The sequence below is a fragment of the Mustela erminea genome, chromosome 5 (genome assembly GCF_009829155.1).
Source record: "Mustela erminea isolate mMusErm1 chromosome 5, mMusErm1.Pri, whole genome shotgun sequence".
NCBI classification, from domain to species: Eukaryota; Metazoa; Chordata; class Mammalia; order Carnivora; family Mustelidae; genus Mustela; species Mustela erminea.
Genome location: NC_045618.1, coordinates 29447443 through 29460150, shown reverse-complemented (window position 1 = coordinate 29460150; position 12708 = coordinate 29447443).

The window sequence follows — 12708 nt, the reverse complement described above, 5'->3', positions numbered from 1 at the left end:
CAGCGGGCACAGCAGCTTCGCGGCGCCAGCGGTGGCTGCCGGGAGGGGAGACCCCCGCGGGCGCCTACCTCGGCCCCAGAGAAAACACGCCCCCACCTCATTCCCGCCCTGTCTCTTCCCGTCAGCCTTGTTACTGACCCTGTCCGGTCCATGTGTCCATCCGGCTTCCATCAGTGAGAAAGGCTGCAGATTTGAGTGGACAAAAAATACGGTACCCAGAAAAATGTTTGCCTTGAGGAACCAACCTACAGTATGAATTCCCCAGTCTTCAGTGTATGCCTACTTATTTATTTCACCAGAGCAGAACGAACAAACCCAGCTACTGAAGCCAGGTATTTTTATCTGATGCTCAATATCGTGACTTACAAGTTCATTGACCTTGGTCAAGTTACTTGGCCCTTGAAAAACCTGTTTGCTTATTTATAAAATGGGCATAGTAATAAGATGAGCTTAAAGAGTTGTAAAGATTACATTAAATAATATGCTTTCAGAACAGTAGCTAGGACATATGATTAAGTGTTCAATAAATGTGAGCGTCCATCCATGCAGGTAGAAAAGCAGACGATTGTACAGAAGGAATGGCTTACCAAGTATCTAGGAAAACCTTTATGGGTAGAAACCGTATACTGGTGGGCTCTATGCCATGTTTTATCTGCGGGTCTATGTCATTTCTGTACCTCATACTGAGCACACTAAACCCGAAGAAATTTGTAGGCTGCAGCTTGAGCCCTTTTCTTTCATTGATTGCTCCACTTAGGATCAAGCCTTTCACACAGAAGAAAAGGCTTTCTCGGTCTTTTTTCTCTTCTCACAGTTTCTATTTGGATTGGGAGTAAGAATCCTGTTCCAAACTGAAAAACTGAGTGGGCACAGATCAGACAAATTTCCTGGGTCAGGGTGGAAATTTATTGTTTTTGGTCAGAGACTATTGAAAGATTTACAGAGCAGAGTAATTTCAAATGGGATCTTTTAACTGTTATAAAGAGCAATGAAGAATAAAGTCTTAAGTTTCAGAGTCTAAATATAGACTATGCCTTAGAGTTGATTTCTCTAAAACAAAAAAAGAAAAGAAAGGAAAAAACTTTTATCACCGAGCCATTTTAACTTCAGTTCCGGTTTTGAGGCAGTCTGTGAAAAAAGAGATAAATGTCCCCAACTCAGCTCTGTACCTACTGTTCTCCAGTAAGTACAAGGTAAACCTTGACTAACTTCTGATGTGATTCCAGTTCAAAGGGTAAGGGTACGATACCAGGTATTATGGAAGTTCTTCGCATCTCAAAGTTTCCACACATGGAAGATTGGGGGCAAAGGAAATTTTTTTTTTAAGATTTTATTTATTTATTCTTTTAAAAGATTTTATTTATTTATTTGACAGAGATCACAAGTAGGCAGGGAGGCAGGCAAAGAGAAAGGGGAGGACGCAGGCTCCCAGCTGAGCAGAGAGCCTGATGCAGGACTCGATCCCAGGACCCTGAGATCATGACCTGAACGAAGGCAGAGGCTTAACCCACGGAGCCACCCAGGTGCCCTGGAGGCAAAGGAACTCTAATGATATCTGAAGAAGCAGTGAGGTGAACAGCATAAATATCTGAGCACCAGAAGCCATGGGTTCTGTCTTCCCTCAGTCCCTATAAAGGCTGCTTTCCTTCCTTGGGCCTATTTTGTTACTCCATAAGAAAAAAATTGGGTTAGCTCAGAAGGTCTGAATTTGAGATCCTTGGACTGCTAAGTGGGTCCTAAATGGTGTGATAATCTCTGAATCTCATGCAAAATGTTGTACATGTGTACATTTCCGGACAGGAGGTCTATAGTTTGGTTTCATCAGAGTCTCAAAAAGATCCATTGTGGCAGCCCCCATAGAAGCCTCTAAGCAATTCTTCATCTCTCTCTCTCTTTTTTAAAAAAGATTTTACTCGTTTACCTGATAGAAAGAGAGAGAGAGAGCACATAATAGAGGGGAGCGGGACAGAGAGAAGCAGACTCCCCATTGAGCACAGAGCCCGACGCAGGGCTCAATCCCAGGACCCTGACCTCATGACTTGAGCTGAAGGCAGTTGCTTAACCAACTGAGCCACCCAGGCACCAAGCAACTCTTCATCTCTTAAAATCCACAGTTTTATGATCTTGATAGTCAGGATTGTTAGGAAGCTGATTATAATAAAGACCCATGCTCAAGAGAGGCAAGACTAATGCCCTGTCTGTCATTACCTGTAATTAATCCATTTTACTCAGGGGAAAAATAAGTATCTAAAATAAGCAGACTATTAATCAAAAAAAAAAAAAAAAGGCATTGTGAGAACACAGAGATCAGCTTTCTTGCCCTATAAAAGCACAGAACAAATTTGTTATTACTTACATTTTGAGGTATAATTAATAGACAACGAAGTGCACAAATCTTATGTGTACAGCTTAATGAATTTTTAAAAAATATTTTATTTGTTTATTTGACAGCTAGAGAGAGAGCACAAGTAAGCAGAGTGGCAGGGAGATGGGGAGAGAGAGAAGCAGGCTCTCTGCTGAGAGCCTGATGCGGGGCTCTATCCCAGGACCCTGGAATCATGACCCGAGCCGAAGGCAGCCGCTTAACCAACTGAGCCACCCGGGTGCCCCAGCTTAATGAATTTTTAGATACACCTGTGAAACCTGCCCAACACCCCCCAAATCCCCCTCCTGCTCTCCGCCACATCTCCGCCACACATAGTCAGTATTCTGACCTCTCTCCTCCTAGGTAAGTTTTGCTTGTCCTTGAACTTTCTATAGATGGCATCAGACAACACTGAAAATTACTAATCATATGCCCTTCTGCCCTGCTGGAAAGCAGTATGGTGCCATGGAAAGAACACAGGCAATCTTGGAATCAGATGTACAGAGTTTGCATCTTCAGTCTCCATAGCTCACTCACTATGTAACCTTGAACAAGTGGCTTCGTCTTTTTTTTTTTTTTTTTGACTCTGTAAAAACTGGAATAATAAAAAAAACCATCTGATAAGCTTTATGTGTGGAGAATATTAAATAATCTATATATCTGAACCATAGAAAGGGCTCAAAATTTTTTGTTTTTCTTTCTTTCCCCCTGGAAAATTCTTATTCAACCTTCCAGACCCAACACAAGCATTCCCTAAAGGAGGCCTTTCCTAACTCCCTGGCAACCAAAATTTTTGATCTCTTAGGTCTCTCTGTTTCATCATTGTTCCAGCACTGTGCATATGTTCCTCTGCTCCAGCATTTAGCACAATCTACTGTGACTGTTTGTTGACACCCACTACAAGAAGGTGGGAGCCTTGAGGTCAGGAAACGTGTGATTGCGCCTGTATTTCACTAGTGCCCCTGTTAGTAAGAGAAGCTCAGTAAATTTTTGTGGAATGAATTCTGCTGTACTGACATTCTTTTAGTATGTACCATAGATAGGAGAGTTAGCTTGGAAACTATTAAAAGAAGGACTTTACAGATTTCTTCTTGAGTTGGGTAAAATGTGTGTTATGATGAACAGCAGCTTAAAGAACAAAGCAATACTTAACACATATGGTGTGGGCACTTTTGTTATAGGCCAATTCCCATGGGGATGAGGGAGATTTGGCACAATAAACAACTGTAGTGGGAAAGCCAACAAACTCAATGAATTTGTAGCTTTTCCAAAGTTGGGAAACACAAGACAAAGGAACAGACTCTAGGGCAGTGACTGAAGGAACAACTTAGACTGAATGATCACACAATTAGAGGGATTTTGTTGGTTGTTTAATCTCTCAATCATCTTTTGAGGAGAGGAGATGTGAAAATCCCAGGGTTATAATGGAGTCCTAGATGGTGACAGAAAATAGGCAGGTGGGTGGGACTGTTACAATACCTAGAAACTATTTTGATTTCCAAGGAGTATCCATAAGTGTGTAAGTGGTCATAAAATCTTAATAACCTACAAGAAGTAATTTCAAGAAATTCAATGTAACTGTTTCTTACCGAATGAGGATTCCTCAAATTAAACATGAATCAATGATCAAATGTAATGACAGCTCTATCCTCAAATAGGAGTCATCCTCTATATCCGGCAATTAACATTTATGGCCCCAGGCCAGTTACACCCATTTCTGCCCTAAAGCGGCCCAAGTGGACAGATATTAGTCAGATGCCTTACCTGACTTGCTCTCTAAATCCACAGGGCAACTGCATATCTTGGTTGACCTGGCATAATTGTTAATCACGTCCCCTTTCATTCTCAAAAGTATTCCAGAATGGGGTGATAAATTATAATGTCACCTTACCTTTGGGCCTTACAATCAAACTGTTCAGCCACCTCCCAGTCCTCCTCCCCAAGTCCCAGTCTTTATTAAGCCTCAGAACCCTTTCCCACACTCTTTTCCCCAGGTTTTCAACAATAGGTCCTTGAAGTCTTAGTCAAACACAGTAGCAGTAAAAATAAAGAGTACAAAGAAGGAAGGGATAAAACTTAGCTAAAGAAGGAAGTGAGACAAGGAGCAAAAAGAAGAGTAAGACTGTGGACTAAGTAGGAGTTTTTATGAATTATAATGAAATTGATTTTCTTTTGGCATTACTCAACCAGCTCTGAAGACTATTTTGTCCGAGAAACTCCAAAACTGATATGAGCAGAGCGGCTTCTTTGAAAGACAAAACTTCCTGAATGCATAAGTTTTGGGTGTTAGTACAATGAAAACTCAGGATTGCTTTATAGTCATACCATGCTTTCAAGCCTTACATGTTCTCAGATGCCAACTAACAGAGAAAATTCGGTTGCTATGATCGCAATTCCATCACAAGATGGTGTTCCGGGACTTGTGCGTGATTGGGGTTTCAGTTTTTTGGATTCAAAATCAAGCTAAGGTCTGTGGGCTTTTGAAGTTGGTTTCCGTTTAAAAAAAAAAAAAAAAAAAAAGGTTTGTACTGTGATGTAGTGCAGAAACAAAGGAATTACAAATATAATCCATACTTACTTGCATACTTTAGGAAAGTCAGTGTATACAAATAAGCAAAAAGAAAAAAAATCACAAATCCCATTCTTCTAGATAACTGCCATTAACATTGGAGTTTAACTTTCCAGAGTTTTTCTGTATGTTATATATACTTTTGAAGCGGATATGCCTTGTGCAAAAATAAGATAAAAAGGAAGTTACTACTATCAATGAAATAGCTTAAGAAAGCAGAGGAACATAGCCTAGAATGTCATATAAGTTCTGGGGACAAGCTAAAAACATTCTGTCTCAGGAATTTCTTGGTGTCAATTCTGTGTATTGAACTTTTGCCTGGTAGGCTTTTCCTCATCTTTCCCCTTTCTAATTGCACGTCCCCCCCCACCAAATCCTGCCTCATCTAGAGCCATCTCTCCTCTAGGAACGTATAATCTATTTTGGAATCGAGTATAACAAACCAGACCTTTGAGTCTCCTCCAAAATATGGCTCCTGGTCTCTACTCTTACATTTTACTCATAATACCCAAAATTAAAGGTAACTTTCATGCTCTAGCTAAACAGCCCCTTTCCCCCAGCGCTTAATAAGTGAGTGGAATTGGAACACAAGAGGGAAGGACAGACATGATTATATCTGTTATTTATTCTATTACAGAGGCCAGATCTTGGACTCTTACTGCCATTGTCTTTTCCTAAAGATTTCCACACAGTGTGCACTAGGGGAAAAGAAAAATTATATTTTGAAGTTGTTGATCACAGTTTTCTATGTATATCTCTTAGGTAACATTTGTTTATTGCTTAGTATGAATCTTTTTTTATCTATACTGATAGTTTGCTTGTTTTATCAGTTACTGAGAGATACATTTCATAATCTCCTACTCTGGTTATTTCTCTACTTCTTTAAGTTTTGTCAATTTTTGTTATATATATTTGAGGCTATGTTGTTAAGGATACAAACTACTGATTTTTATCTTTCTGGAAGACTGACATTTTGACATTATGAAATATTATCTTTTTTTTTTAAGAGATTTTCATTTATTTAGCATCCTTTTTATTTTATTTATTTATTTATTTTTTAAAGATTTTATTTATTTGACAGAGAGATCACAAGCAGGCAGAGAGGCAGACAGAGAGAGAGGAGGAAGCAGGCTCCCTGCTGAGCAGAGAGCCCGATGCGGGGCTCGATCCCAGGACCCTGAGATCATGACCTGAGCCAAAGGCAGTGGCTTAACCCACTGAGCCACCCAGGCGCCCCTGAAATATTATCTTTACCTTTAGTAAAACCTTTTGTCATAAAGACTATCTTGTCTGATGTTAGTGTAACTACATCAGAGTTCTTTCATTACTGTTTACAGGTGTAATTTTCCTATTCATTTACTTTTAGCTTTGCTGTGTCTTTATATTTAAGGTGTATTTCTTGAAAGCGGCATATAGTTGAAGATTTACATTCAGTTCTTAAAATTTTTCACTTCTAACTTACCTATTCTATTTTTGATCTAGTGACTGACAGATTGGGTTTAAAGGCATCATCTTACTATTTCTTTTCTACCATTCTGATATGTTCTATATTCTTTTTTCTCCCTTTTCTTGCCTTTTTAAAATTAATTTTCTTTTTACTATTTTTTCTCTCATTATCTTACTAGTTATGCACTGATTTACTGTTCCTTTAATGTTATCAAAGAGATTTTAACATACATTTCTCCAATATAAATTAGAATTTTTATTTCTTCTGTACAATGCAATGATCTTCGAATCCTTTAATTACATTTACTACCTACCACATGTCTTACTGCTATTGGTGTCATGTATTATAATTCTTTCTAGGTGTTAGGTTCTGTAAGATGTTATTATTATTTTACAAATCAATATTTATTTTACCCACATATTTACCATAGCAAGTTCCAGAAGGAGAGTCAGGGTGTACTTGGGTTCTACAGTTAAGCCATGGCATCCATGGCAGCTAAGAATTTTCTTTGAAAATGGAATTTTAACCATTTGAAAAACATCTCTAGCTATGCTACTGTGTCTTGGTAAAGAATGAACATCTGGCTGTGATGACTTTGTGAGAATGGGTCTCCATCTTACTTCTCCCCTCAAATCAGCAATCATTGTATAGTGCTATTTCCCAGGCAGTATAATGCATTGGTTTGAAAACCAAAGAGTGAAAGTAGGAGCAGCCCCAGTCATCAGCAATCTCTAAAACCCTTTGGAAGAATTTGTCCCCCCCACCCAACTTTAGTTTCAATGGTAATTGACTTGGATAATCATGAGGAAACAGGCCTGCTGCTGCACAGTGGGGAGAGGCAGAAATATGTAGTACTTGCAGGGTGCCTGGGTGGCTCAGTTGGTTAAGCATCTCACTCTTGATTTCACCTCAGGTCATGCTCTCAGGGTCGTGAGATTGAGTTCTGCATCAGGCTTTGTGCTCAGTGGGGAATCTGCTTGAGATTCTCTTTCTCCCTCACCCTCTGCCCCTCCCCACACTTGTACACCCTCTCTCAATAAATAAATATAAATACACACATACATACATCTTTTTTTTTTTTTTAAAGAAATGTTCAGCACTTAGATGACCACTAAGGAATCTCTTGGTACTCTCATGGCAGTTTTAACTATAAATGGAACTATAGTTGATAAGGGAATAGTAATCAGGATCTCAGGTTCCTCCAAGATGTGGATTGAGTCATCCCACCAGAAAAACCACCTACACCAGCAGAAGCAGTACCTGAGGATGAGGAGAATCTAGATTGGATGGTAGAGGAGAGAGATGGTGAATATCACTGATGGCCTTGGGTTGCAGGCACAGTAGCAGAGGCTATAGCTCATCTCACAAATCCTCATTTCTTACATTTTTTTTTATAAATTTTTTTTTTTAGATTTTATTAATTTATTTGACAGACAGAGATCACAAGTAGGTAGAGAGGCAGGCAGAGAGAGAGGGTGAAGCAGGCTTCCTGCAGAGCAGAGAGCCCGATGCGGGGCTCGATCCCAGGTCCCTGGGATCATGACCCGAGCTGAAGGCAGAGGCTTTAACCCACTGAGCCACCCAGGCGCCCCAGCTCATTTCTTACATTTTGCCAGAAATTATAATTGACCAGAATCCTGGAGAAGTTGTGACAAGATAGAATGAATCCAATATGTAAAGCACATGGGTCGAACAGTACAAGAGGTAGACCTTGGCAGACATTTTTGATGCTCTGCCTAGATCTTCTGAGCTCCCTTCTTCCACTTTGATTTTTGTGTCCATTGACCAGCTGCCATAGATATTTGGAGTAATGGGCCATACCTAGAACTTTCTTTGGAAGATTTCTCTTGTATGCTTGAAGCTTCTAGAGCTAGAAATTCCTGGGAGTTCTACCAACCTCCCATTTCATGAACTGTGGCCAACAAATGATTGGGGCAAAGGTACAAAAATTCTACTCCCTTGCTTCAAGGCAAGACAGGTCCTGCAGTGTTCTTTATACTCCCCAACTTCTTGTAGGATGAAGCTGAAACTAGATTTAACCTGAAAGCCCATTCTTGCATAATTTCTTGCCTCTCCTACTTTCCTCTCTCCCCTCCCTGTCTCTTCTGATTGTGTTCCAATAAATCACACACAAATACCCATCTCAGGTTGTTTCTAGTGAATCTTACTTGAAATTTCTGCCAAATAAACTACAGGTGCCAATTCTTTCTCCAGAGTAAGAAAGCAGTCATTCATCCAATGGATTTTTAGTATCTGGGAAGACCACATACCCCCAAGTTATTGTAGGAAGCAGCTCCTCAACTTCAACTTAATAAAAAAAAATCATTCTCATTAAAATTGGATGAGAGCATATCTTGGCATACATAACAATATATTCCTAAGGCATTTTAATAGACTTTGATTCACATTCTATATGGAAGATTATGTATGTTTGTAGAAACTTCATTAACAATGAAATATGAAAGACTTCAAGATGTGAAATTAGTTTCAAGGGTGTAAATTACAGTGACAAGAAATTCCATTTACCAAAGAGAACTTTTTAGCTATTAAGGTGGTCTCAGGTTAGGTTGAATTTCCTGTGCTCTTAGATTTTCAAACACAAGCTGGATGATCACCTGGTGAAAACATCAGAAGCATTGGATTGGTAGCTAGTTGATGCATTGGATTGGTAGCTAGTGATCTACAGTTGTGATCTGTATTCAGGAACTTAAATATGGTATTTTGAACCCTCCCTTGTTTGGAGAAAAATTAAACTGAGAAATTATTATTTCCAATCATTTACTTTAAAAAATTTGCTTTCTGATACCTAGTACTAAATCCATCATTTGTTTTGTACACATTTTTCTTCAACCAAATCTCATCTTTATGGCAATAACTATGATCAAAAATATAATGAACACACTTCAATGAATTGTTTTGGGCAATGACTATGACTGGAGCTGTGAACTGAAAACCATCAGCTGGCTTCCTACAACTATAAATGGCTGGAAACCAGGTTTAATTTTCAATTGTTGAATTTAGACACTTATTGACACAGCCTTTCTCTTATGTGAAAATGAAGGCATTTATTGGGAGGTAGGATGCCTAGAATTGAAGTGGGATATATGGTAGTTTTTGGATAATTGCTGTCTGATGGTACCATTCAATATCCCTGCACACCATGCCTCAGACCATACCACCATCCATAACCCTTAACTATCTTACACACTATCATGTTATCCCATGTAATATTGCTTCTGGCAAACTCACTTCATGATGAAAGAGTTAAGGCAATGAACTGATGTCTGTGGGATTCATTGGTCTTATCATTTATTTATTCCATCACTCAGAAGCAGGTGGTCTTATAAGGAGATATAATGTCTATTGAAAACTCAGTAATAATGCTAGCAGGAAGATTTTCCAAGGTTAAGATACTACTTTACAAGGTGTGCTCTAAGTCAGCAACAAAGATATAGTCTTATTTTTTCCACAGCAAAAGTACAGGTTCCAAGATGGAAGTGGGAAATGTATGTTTTACACATAATGCAAACTAGAAAAATTTTTTGTTTTCCATCCCTATGATTCTTGATCAGCTGATTTAGAATTTAGGTCTGGTGTGCATGAGAGAAATGCTTCTGTCAGGGGACATACCAGTTCTCCTGAATTGGAAATTAAGACTGCGGGACTTACAGATCTCCTTGGGGTCACTCTTAGTAACGCCATATCCAGTGGTAATGTTAATGGAAGACTCCACCAATCTTATGGTGCAAGACCATCAAGGGCTTGAATCTCTTGGGAATGAAGATTTGGGTCATTCAAACAGGTAATGCCTGACCAGCTGGAGTTCTTGCTCTAGGCAATACAACGTGAAACAGGTGGTAGAGGATGGAGGTTAGAAATATCAATTATAGCTCTATGACTATTTGAAGAAATAAAGGTTATAGAATCTGCCTAATTTTCTCACTTGTTTTGCTATGCATATATTTTAAACTAGTTTTATATTCTTTCTCATCCCTTTCTTCCTGGGCATGCTGGTGGTGGTTAAACTTTGCAGTTTACTCATGGGTTACAGAATTCTGAGACAGGATCATGATGGGACCAGAAGAGGTCCCGTAAATCAGCCGATCAAGAATCATAGGGATGGAAAACAAAAAATTTTTCTAGTTTACATTATGTGTAAAACTGAATACCATATAAAGATTCAAGCTGGTTTCAGCTACCAATGGGATTTGAGGTTATCATCATTTTAGGGAGGGAATGAGCACATTTTAATCTTTTCTTCTGTAGGATTAAATACGGAAAGAAGACTTCATGTTACTATTGGACAGGGGCAGCAAAAAAGTGAACTCTAGTGAATATTGTCACCTTTTTTCAACCAGCATCTGTCTTCCCCTTGATGACTGGAGAATTCCCTGCCTTAAAGTCTGCCTCTCACTCTGAAGCTGAAACTGGCAAATTCTTACTTTCTTACCTTCCTTACAGTTAGGGTATGGGTATATGATCTAACGAGACACAATCTGCCAATACTCTATATCAAGAGTAACCCAAAGGAGGACTGTGGGGGAACTGCTAGGCAACAGCAACATTACAGAATGATCTAGTTTTTTGGGCAGCAGTGGTGCCTTCAATGACAAATTCCAGGGTATGAATCTTGGATATGTTTCTGGCTGGGTAGCAATGAGCCTGAAACATGTTCTTCCACTCTCCTGGCACCTCTAGAAACAGCTTCTATATCATGTTTTCTGTTTGCAAAGTTTGATTTTTATAAAATTTAATACTTATCAGCCAAATTGCCAAGAAGAATTAAGGAACCATATGTCCTTGGCGGGGGGTGGAGGGCAGAAAAAGAGCAAGCATGGGGAAGAATGGTAAAACAAATGAAGCAAAATGTGAGCAATTGGTAAAATTAAATGAAGGGAATATGGGAGTTCCTTAACTTTTTTTTTTTTTTTCAGGGCTTGAATGCAGGGCCTGAACTCACAATGCTGAGATCAAGAGTCAGACACTTAACTGACTAAGCCACCCAGTTGACCAGTTCCCTAACTATTTTAGCAACACACACATACACACGCACATATTTTTTTTCTGATTCATCTGAAAATAAGTTGTAAACATTGTTCCATATCCCTAAATACTTCAGTGTGTATTTCCTAAGAAGACGGGTGTTCTCTTGCATAACCACCATACAATGATCTGAATCAGAAAATGTATCATCGATATAATACAATTATCTAATGTATAGTCCAAATTCAAATTCCTTTATCATTTAAACAAATTTATTTTCTGCTTAACTGAATCAGTGTTGGGTTCTGTGAACTCTGATTAATTCAAAGTTGCAGATATCATTTCCTCCAGGAAAAGTTCCTGGGCCCTAACTTTGGGTTAGGTGACTCTCTTACATGTACCCTCATGATACAGGGTACTCTACCTACCAGAGTATTTATAACACTCTATTCCTGATTATGTGTCTGCCTCTCCAACCTGAATTAAGCCACTTAAAAGGGTAGCTAGGTCTCTTTTTCACTGGTCTTTCTTCACTGACTAGCACAGTTTCTAACACAGTAGATGCCCATAAATATTTTTTGAATAACTGGATCGCTACACTTTAGTGGAAAATCAAATTAAATATGTTCTAACTTGAATTAGTCATATTTGCTCTTTCAGTTGAAAGTTTTACATTTCAAGTTCCAATGCAGAAAGTAAAAACCATTCCAGGTATTTTTTACAGGAAGAAACTTATTATAAGAAACTGATGCCTGTAAGGTTTAAGAGAGCAAGAGCTAGGCTGGACCACTAGAAATTATTCCCAGAAAAATACAAAACTGGACCATCGGCAACATTCCAAGGTCATCACTGGAATTATTTAAGATATACCTCCATAGCCTTGATCCAGGAATCTGGAAACTGTAATCCAGAAGCTGTCCTCACCGCCACCATAGATGGTATCACTGCCTCTTGGTACTCAGAAAGCTGGAAAATGGCCACTGGAATCCAGCTGTGGAAGGAATTCACATTTTCACAAGTTTTCTTGATAGTATAGAGTCTAACAAAGTGGCTTTAAACTTTATCTCATTTTTATGTGTCATATTTCACAAGTTTATCTCAATATCAGAAACTAATTCACATTCGGAAACCTAGATGCAGAAGAGCCTAGAAAAGGCAGTTTTCAGCTCTCCCGGTTTTACAATGCAGGAAGATACTCCATGGAGCCTGAGTCAATCCCCAGGATGAACCACAATGGCATCCCCATTCATGAAGTTGCTGAAGCTAGACACCAGTGTGCAAAACTCAACTCCTTTCTGATGCCAAGATACTCTCCTTGGATGGAGGTGGTAGTGCCTCTTCTCC